Raw genomic sequence first — 8,550 nt, 5'->3', positions numbered from 1 at the left:
ACTGACAATTCATCAAAACTGAAATTATTACCAGAAGAACTTCCTGTCTTCAAAAAAAAAAAAAAAAAAAAAAGAAAAACCCCAGGTTTTGAAATTCTAAAAATATGCCATTTCAACATTTTTAAAATAAAAAGTCATGGTTTTGCGGTTAAAAGTATCTTCTCCTGTTGAAACTTAATTTAGTTTATATTAAAAGGTTAAAAAAAGATAAAAAGGGGTCCCATTAAAATGAAATATATTTGTTTGTTTCTTAAGTTACTCTCATATTCACTGAGTCCCATGCCAGGCCTAAAATTTCAAAATCAACAGAATCCTTGTGGGGCAAAAAAACTGTGTTCTGTATATCCACACAGCAAAGGGAACATTAGCAGTTCAATCTCTTCTCAGTTTCCTTGCACTGCAGCTCAAAAATTACTTATGAGAACCCTGCTGATGAATGGAAACATAATCTAGTTCTCCAGTCTTTTAAATGTTTAGAGACTTCTTTTATATTATTTATATTATTACACTTTTTAGAAGAAAGCCACACAGCTAGTCCTAAGGGGAATAAAATGGAGGAGTTCCTTCAACCAAAACAACCCCAAATTGTTCTTTTAGATTAATGAAATCAAAGCATTAACTATACACACCTATATTTTACTATGGCCATTGCATGGAAAATAGATTAGTAACAGTTGTTGCTGGAACAATTATGCCAGACTAGATTATGGGAGTTTTTTAAAGGATAATATATTTGAAAAACTTAAGATCAGTTAGAGGCTACTGCTCTTTTTCAACATCCATCTTTTCCAATCATCTTTTCAGAAAGGCACAAAACACAGTAACGAGAGAAAGTTGAACTTATTTGAATCAGTGCGGGTTATAAATTTATGCAAGTTAAGACCAGAAAAGACTGCTTGATAAAGCAATCTGAGTGCTTCTATATGACAAACTATCCAATTTCCTCTGGGCTCTCTCATATTGCGCTCCCATCACTGTATCTGACTGACACCATGCATTTGGCTAAAGCAAGCCTTGATGACGGGCCTCCACCTGAGGGACAGCTGAGATATTTATTTAGGCATAGCATGCATATGTAGAAGACAATGGCCACTAAGGGAGTTTAGACACAGACACAAAGGTAACTAGCCACTGACTACAACCTAAAACCTAAAAAACTCCCTCTGGAATTATGCCTATCCATTTTGGACCAAAATCATCACCTTTCCCTGAAATAGTTGAAAAGCTATACCACCATGTTTTTTCAGATCTTCTAGGATTATCTAGGACATCCCAGCTATGCAGTCCTAGCTGTGCTGCCAAACCCACTCAGCACTGAAGAACTATTTTTTCTCATGTCCAGCTGTTCAGTCAGGCGCATCTTTACCAAACTTTCAACTGTCCCACTGCATTTAAGTTTCTGCAGTGACTGATGCCCCAAAAGTCTTGAAATCTGGAGGGGGTAAAAAAGCTCTTTTTCAACTGGAGGACTGCTATAGGAAAAAAAAACCTTGTTTTAAACAGTATGCTAGATTATCCTACAATGAGAGGAAAATTAAAGTTTAGCTTAGAAATCATCTACAATAATGAGAAATATCTTTGGATTTCCTTCATGGGATGTGTTTTATTTCAGTAAGTCTAGGTTATTGATTTTATTTACTGCAGTAGATCAGATAGGGAAGCAGCAGCCTCTGTGCTTGTTTATACACTCTTTTATTAACTGAAGCACATTCTGCTCTTTGGGGAAGAGGAAGGGTCTCTTTAGTCTCCAAAACCAAATTTCCAATATTATAAAATTATGCTAGTAATATGAGTTGTTGCGACAGAAACATGTAGAAACATTACAGTCCATACTTTTTTAAATACTGTAGCATAATCAACCCCAAATCAGGAGATGGATTCAGATTGGTGCTATGGTTATCACTACTTCTAAGGAGTTCTTTGTAAGGTATTTGTGAAATTATAGAGTATGGCTCTTAAAGCTAGAAAAGACCACATAGGATATTTCATGTACTTCTCTGTAGTACAACAACATAAATTCACCCAGCTGTGTATCCATTGTTTGCTAAGGCATAACAACCTCTCTTGGTTTGCAGACTTCAAGAAATGGTAAGCTCACTGTTTCTCTTCATAATTTGTTCCAGTGGCTGTTAACTTCATTGTTAGCAACTGAGGAGTAACACTAATCTAGGTGGCAAGCAAAAAATACTGGGAATAGCACTACCTGTTTAAACAATGATATTCAATATAATTAACGTTCTTTTTGCCAGGTCTGTTCATTGTAAAAGCAACAAGGATTTAAGATTTTTTTTTTTTTAAGCAAACTTTTTGCATTTGTTTCTCATTCATTCATGTTTCTAGAAGCTTTTAAAGTTTGGAGGCAAATCCATGTTCTGGTTTCCATCTCCATAGGCCACAATGCTCTCAAACAATGACTGGTACTTTCTTCTGTAGACTTCTGTGATTTCCGTGCAGCTTTTTTTCAGGATAGAATGGAAGCAGCCTTCTCACAATGAAATTATTCCCATACGGACTCATAGCTGAAAGTTCACGAGAACTGCACATGCACAAAAAAGGAAGAAGAAATGTGAATACTCTTTGGGATGTCACAGAACACATTTCCAGATAAAATAATAGTCTGCATTTTTGCCAATCTTTCCACCTTCAAAGTATTGGACGTGTATTCATCATCAGATATTAAATATCATAAGCATTATTTTACTAAGGTCCAGCTTGACCATCACTGTCAGATTTAGCTGCTGCAGTTTCAGGGGCGATAAAAACTGTTGTGTATGACTGACAGACTCTGTAGTGCATCCGACTTTGACAAGTACATTGGCAGTAGCATTCTTGGAAATCTCAATCCCTGGAAGAGAAGTAGGATACTGAAAGAGTGTGTGGCACAAAGGCTGTCTGCTACCATATATTAAGACCGGGTGGTCTTGATGGGTGGGCTACAACCCCCTTATCTGCCCTCCCTCTGCAAATCTGTACTTACTTTGAAGCTTTACCCTTACAAGTTCTGAGTTCTTTATTAGAAGCTGAGGCTCAGCAGCACAGAGGATTAGCCTTTATTGTCTCACTCATGGCCAGGCCTGTCTGAAGGTCCTTTTCTTCTGTAAGAAGTGGTTATTGACAGCAGAAGTCCTGTGGAGAATAACTCCCAGAATACATCCGTACATGGCAATGGACCATGGTGCAGTGACTCCTGAGCAAACCTGACAGCTGAGATAGTCCTGGAGCCCTGTGCAGAGAAGCTGCTAAGGTCCCAGAGGAGACTCTGCTGTGTTTATATGGCCCTGCACCCAAGTAGTCAGCCCTAGCTCTAGTTCAGAGTCACCTTGATACAGCTCTACCAGCTCAATGCCCATCTCACCATGACTACGGCAAGCCACGGCCAGGAACTGCCCACTGCAGGGGATTGTTACAGCAATCAGCACTTCAGAAATGGATGCACAATAAAGACATAAAGAAAGCAAGAATGTACTTCAAAGTTTCATGTTTACCATCTGTTACACTGGCTAAGAGGGAAGCCTAAGTTTGATTGATTTGATCAAACTAAGCAATTCAAGCATCTTCTCCCTAATTTTAGGCCAAAGAAAAATGTAGCAATGCAGAAGCAGACGATAAATCAAAACCAGAAAAATAGAAATTAAAGCTCAGTTCTGGCCTTTCATCTTTATTACCCTTCTTTATGTGCATATGGTAGGTGTTCAATTCTTTCCAAGTCCGTATGATATTCCCTTGTGCTTCAGGAGCTCTAGAGCTGTAGTTGTCTATAAAAAGGCAACCTAACAGTTTCCTGTGACTGAGAGTTGAATGTGTTATTTGTTACCAGCTGGTTCATGGATAGCTTGAGTCCAAGTCTTGGCTTTAAGTGATCAAACTGACTTTAAACCACTCACTCACAGGGTGCATTTATGTATAGAGAGAATTCTGTTGCAATATTTTATTTCTGAATTATGCCAGATGACTTTTTTTTCCTAAACCAATATTAAAACCAGAATCTATAATATGCCAAACGCAGATTGCATTTTTTGGAAATCTGATACCAAACGTAACAGTAAATGAACCCTTCTGAAAGGTTAAAGTTGCTTTCATATAAAACATTTTCTACCAGGAAATGGAAGCAGAATGTTGAACTAAGCATTTAACTTGAAAAAACTGTGCACAGACTCCAATGGTTGCATTAGCCTTTCAAATAAAAAAAGCAAAAGTTTTTTATGAGCATACATAGTTCTAGCTTCATAAAAAGGGTATTATGGTGACAAGGCAAAATGAATCCCAGTATTTTGGATGCTTCTTTTAACCTTCTGAGAGAAGGTCATTAACTATTTTTTTCACAATATGGTTAAATTCATCTAATAGTTCTGCTCCCTTCACTTCCCCTGCACCCTTTCCTCCCTGACAGGCAGGCCCATTCCTTCCCTTCCACTTTCTGATTTTCACATGGCTCCTCGATGAATGTAATTGGATTACTAAACCAACAGAAAGCTATTCATGTTTTTATTTTGCTGAATTGGTTTCCAACCAGCTGGCAAGGTGAACCAGCTCTAGGGGTTATAGAAAAATTAGAGCTGGTGCACAAGCAATGGTTGAGAACAGCACTCAAGATTTTCTTGGGAGACCTAAAACCCTTAAAGTACCTGTTCTAAATAATGTGACTGCCTCTTAAAAATACACTTCCTGTTTGAGATGGTGGACCTGTTGCAGTAGATTCTGCAAGAAAGTGATGAATGAAAGTAATCATACCAGATTTGCCAGTTACAGAGACAACAAAGATTAATGGCAAACATACACCATGGGGTGGTTGCCCATTCTCAGGAGCAAACATTCCTGCATGAGGGCACTGACCTCATGACACATCTTTATAGAAAGCAATCAAAAAGTGTCTGTTTCTTGGGTACAATCTTCTGCTTTGGGGGGAAATAAAAAAATGCCAACTTTATACAGTTTCCTTGAACAATGATTTTGATTCTGTGATCATTCAGGAAGGGAAGAAGCCATCCAAATGAGCTTGACACATTGAGCCACTGCTGATTTGCCAGATTCCAGTGTCCTCAAGTGCAACACAGCATTATTATTCAGTGTTCTGTATTTAAAATCAGAAGTGATTTAATCTGGCTCTCTGCCATACCACTTGCTGACATGTTGACACCATGAAAATAATGCACAGCTCTGTGACCACACTACTTTCATGCCTCATACCGGGAGAAACAGACAACGCCTGCTATTATTATTAGCCACATCTTAGATACCTTGGAAACATGAAAAATTAACATCAAAATTATTTCAAACATTTGTAGTCTCCAGCCCCAAACTTTTCATTACAACTCAAAAGGAACCTGTGCATCCACTGAGATTAAAACCAGAGATTGTTGATTTACATCTCACATCCTTTAAAAGTCACCCTTCTAAGATTGTTTATAAATAACTGAGTTTGTTAACTGACATAGGAACACTGGCAAGACTTTTCTCTGTTAACTGAAAAGGCTACCATTTTAGGAGAAACCTCAAAATGCAACAAAAACGCAGTTCTAGACTGCAAAATTTGAAATAATTTATATCAGACATTGCTCTCTGCTAACAGTACCCAGTCTACTTCTACTCTTCAATCATTTCAAAAGGTAAACCTACCAATGCCATCACAGCACGCTCGTCAAACCAAAGTGAAATTGTGGTTTTCACTGGGGAACACCGTAAAGCAAAAATAGCACATTTAATATGCTACCTCCTCCTTACATGAGAGTTTTTTATCATCTAAATATCATGCAACCTCAGTCATATTGAGGGCAGACAGCAATATATGCTGCTTTTCACAGGACATTTAACAAGACTGGAAGTTAACATCTGTATCACCTGTACCCAGCTATTGTTTCATACACTCACCCCTTCAATCCTCTGACTACCAAGCAGAGAAAGGGGCTGGTTATATTTTTACCTTTTTGCAGTTTACAATAATACAAAAATTGCTCTTCTTCATTTCCCTGGGCCTATGTTGTCAGAGCAGGACTGTGATGTGCTTTCTTCCTGTGAAGACACACAGGAGTAACTATTAAGTCAGGAGAGACAACAGAATACAACAATGAGAAACAGAAAGCAAGTCTTTATAGGTTAGAAGTTGGGGTGGCTGTGTTATTGTGGAGAACTCTCCTCAATCCTCACTCTGTGGCCATCACTCATGAAATGCACCTATATGGTTATGCATTTGCCTACTGACTTTAGATTCCCAAAGCCTGAAATAAAAGAATATCTGGCTCAAAACCACTGAACTGTGCAACTGGATCATAGCTTCTCAGGGAAAAACAGATGTACGCATCAAAATGCCTTGCCCAAATAAATTCCTTTAGAAACTTTGGAACACAGCAAGCATAAAAAAGAAAGGGAGGGGTTCTTTTCTTTTTCTGCTCCTATGAGACCGTCAGAGCACACAGAAATTTGGTTTATTTCTGTTCAAGGATGAATACATTGGACAACATTCTGTACTTGTCCACATTGTTCAAAAGGATCAACATTTTGAGAGTCCCAAACCAAGACCAATTCTTTCTGTTTTCTCCATTAAGAAGACCAGGAATCTTGTGGTCTCTTTTCAAAGGAATGTCTTTGTCCAGAATCTTGCCTCAGAGATTTATTTTCACTATATTATTTAGAACAGAAAAGAACACTGGAATGACTTCCTAATTTCTTTAGCAAATCTGTTCTTAATCTACTTTATTCCAAGCATTTTATAGACAGTTTCTTACATGGTGTTCTACTCTGAGGTTCTGTAATTACACGCACAGTGGTCAAACTTTCTCTTGACCAGAAAAGACTGGCTGTAATTCCAGTAAATTGAAAGGAAAAGTTTGGGGAAAGAGTAGGTTGCTTGAGAAGACAACTTAGTGCTTAAGATGTGATTTCTGTTCTAACAGCTTCTCTGGGTAATGGAGTTGCCCCTCACAGAGTACTGACAAAACCTGTCTTGTGGAAGTTTTCTACAGTTTTTGTTTTGCCTGGGGTTTGGATTTCACAAGGCTAACTAGATTGCCCTTGTCTAGGAAACCCCGGGGGTGAAGCCAGATGGTGTCTGTGTGCAAACTGCAAAGATTGAAAATGGGGAAAGGATGGTGGCTGAAAACCAGGGAATAAAAACAACTGAACTAGATGAGTAGGTAAAGTACAACAAGTTAACAAGAAGTTATGAAGTGACATGACAAGGGTAATGAAGCGCACTTTTCACAGACAAAAATGTGAATATTTTGAGGGGAATGTCAAATGTATTTGGGCCTTTTTTCTAAAGTATTCAAAGCTTCCTTCAGCAAGGTTTTCTCTCTTCCTACTCAATGAATTCTTTTAAGAATTCTGTTAGCTACAGAAAATTCCTCTAAATTCTTGTTACTAGATATACACCTCTATATGCAAGAATAAGTTATTCCAAACAAGTCCAGTACTAGACAAGTAGCAAGTAAAAATAGCACAACTTGCACATTCTTACTAAGAGCTAGCTCAGCAGTCAGCAGCACTGCCTGAACAGTCAATTATAAAAGCTCTTGTTTTGTGATATCCTGATTTGACTATTTCCTCTACCAAAATGTCCTATTTCAGTGACTTAAAATGCCTCAGGTCAGTCTCACATTTTGTGCAGCTGAAAGTGCATGCACACTGAAAGAGCAGATTCTGGGTTAACGAGAGATATTAAGAACAGCAATGAGTCTCTTCGGAGGAAATGGTGCAGTCTTCCTGTCATCGTGGTTTCTTGACGGTGCAGGGGGAAGGAACAAGGAAAATAGAGACTCTTACACATTTAAAGGCAAGTTTTCTGATGGTGAATGTTTCTAGAATTTTATCAGATGTCCATATTTACAAACTCGAGCACATGTAGTTTCACAGGAACATTCAAAAGGGAAAAGAGAGGAGATGATCAGCACAGGCACGACCTGCTTCCTGTATTGGTAGAGAAGGGTGTGCTGGCCACCAGGCCAGGCTGGTAGGGCAGCAGTGAGAGCTGTGGCACACAGCTGGGCACGCCATCACTGCTGTGGCAATAAGCTGGGTGGAAGGGCACAAAATGCACATATGTACCTGAGCCCAATCAGAGCCCAGGGGCAGTTCATTTCCTTACTTCTAAGTTGTGTCATTTGTAGAGAAGTTCCAAGTGACACCCAGAAACAGCATTCTTTTAGCACACATTAATGATTATTGTCCTACCCATACAGCATTTTGAAAATTTTCTATGATAAGCAGTGCTAGATTTTTTAAATTTTCTACTGCCAACAGTTTGGCTCACTTCTAAGAAGCATGCACAATTCCACACAGGTGAATCTCTGCTTGATTGTTTACAGTTCCAGTGTTATACCCTTACATATCTGTTCTCTTTGGCTAATGTGGCTTGACGATTTCACTCTGTGATTTCCCTTTTCAATTGTATGCATCAGATAGCAGATATTCATACTTCCCGTCCCTACATCATGTGACACATTTTCATAATGCAGAGTGATAACATGGCAGACCTACTCTTGAGAAGAATTAGCCTTGGTCTACTCTACAGCATGTCTTAGAAATTAGCACTAATTTTTAAAGTATAAATTAGGG

The 8,550-nt window shown here is 38.5% G+C and overlaps 1 long non-coding RNA gene across 1 annotated transcript in view; it reads right to left on the bottom strand.

Moving 5' to 3' along the window:
• Positions 1-295: 295 nt before the first annotated feature.
• LOC125324078 overlaps positions 296-8,550 on the bottom strand; it is a 30,370-nt gene continuing 22,115 nt past the window's right edge. The window contains exons 5-6 of the long non-coding RNA XR_007202793.1: positions 5,921-6,009; positions 296-2,536 (exon numbers count right to left, since the gene is read on the bottom strand). This is a non-coding gene — a long non-coding RNA (uncharacterized LOC125324078). The remainder of the gene's footprint in view (positions 2,537-5,920; positions 6,010-8,550) is intronic.

This window comes from Corvus hawaiiensis, chromosome 3, assembly GCF_020740725.1.
Source record: "Corvus hawaiiensis isolate bCorHaw1 chromosome 3, bCorHaw1.pri.cur, whole genome shotgun sequence".
Classification (NCBI taxonomy): Eukaryota; Metazoa; Chordata; class Aves; order Passeriformes; family Corvidae; genus Corvus; species Corvus hawaiiensis.
The sequence above is the reverse complement of the archived record's forward strand: the minus strand, read 5'-3'. Positions and strand labels throughout refer to the sequence as shown.